Consider the following 1,127-nt stretch of genomic DNA (forward strand, 5'->3'; position numbering starts at 1 on the left):
AACAATAATACTTGCTGTCTAGGTACTATGGGAGGGTTCTATAAAATGAGGTAATATATATAAAGTCCCGGGTGGTGCTAATGGTAAAAAACCTGCCTGCCAATGCAGGAGACGAAAAAGATGTGGGTTTGATCCCTGAGTCAGGAAGATCCCCTGGAGGAGGAAATGGCAACCTACTCCAGTATTCTTGCCTGGAGAATGGACAGAGTAGCCTGGTGGGCTAGAGTCCATGGGGTTACAAAGAGTTGGACACTACTGAAGCGACTTAGCATGCACAACATTCCTGGCGTGCAGTAGTGCTATGTTATGTTTTATTAAATAAGATGTAAATGCAGATGTTGGTCCTTGATGTGACACTTCTGCATCCAGTGTTCCCTGTGGGAGTGTCTTCTCTGCACACTCAGGGGCCCACTGCAATCCCTTACCCTCCTCACTGGGCGTGATGTTCTCTGGGGGGCTGTGGTCAGACCTGGGACTTGTCTTGTAGGAATCTCTGCAGCAGCAGCAACAGGAACAAGAGGAAGCCCTCAGGCAGTGTCAGGAGCAGCACACCAGGGAGCTGAAGGTACCTACTGTATGACAGCATTCCTCTCTGGTGGGAGGACTGAGGTTTCCCAGGCCTTGGCCTGAGCTGCCTTCTGCTTTGCAGAGCAAGGAGGAGGAGCTACAGGGTGTGCAGGAGCAGCTCCGACAGGCTCAGGAGGAGCGGGACTGTCACCTGAAGACCATCAACAGCCTGAAGCAGGTCCCTGGTCCCTCCTGAGCCCTTGAAACACCCTGGGGATCAGCATGCAGTGGTGGGACAGGGAGGGAGCACACCACAGGCAGCCATGCTGGCACCCGCAGCCATGCTGTCTCTCTCCCACAGGAAGTGAAGGACACCGTGGATGGGCAGCGAATCCTGGAGAAGAAGGGCAGTGCTGCGGTATGACAGCACATGCTTGGGAGGTGTTCACGCGTGGCCCACTCCTGCCCTGTGGTGCCCCACCTGTGGGCCCACAGCCCCCTTCTTTCCACCTTTCCCCACAGCTCAAGGACCTCAAACGGCAGCTGCACCTAGAGCGGAAACGGGCAGATAAGCTGCAGGAGCGGCTGCAAGACATTCTCACGAACAGCAAGAGCCGCTC

The 1,127-nt window shown here is 54.9% G+C and overlaps 1 long non-coding RNA gene across 1 annotated transcript; it reads left to right on the forward strand.

Moving 5' to 3' along the window:
• The first annotated feature begins 466 nt into the window (after positions 1 to 466).
• On the forward strand, positions 467 to 1,121 carry LOC104991428. Its single transcript, XR_825608.1, has 4 exons — positions 467 to 565; positions 650 to 745; positions 869 to 925; positions 1,030 to 1,121. It is a non-coding gene; the product is annotated as an uncharacterized LOC104991428 (long non-coding RNA).
• The last annotated feature ends 6 nt before the right edge of the window (positions 1,122 to 1,127 follow it).

Source organism: Bison bison, unplaced genomic scaffold (assembly GCF_000754665.1).
Source record: "Bison bison bison isolate TAMUID 2011002044 unplaced genomic scaffold, Bison_UMD1.0 scf7180017847786, whole genome shotgun sequence".
Classification (NCBI taxonomy): Eukaryota; Metazoa; Chordata; class Mammalia; order Artiodactyla; family Bovidae; genus Bison; species Bison bison.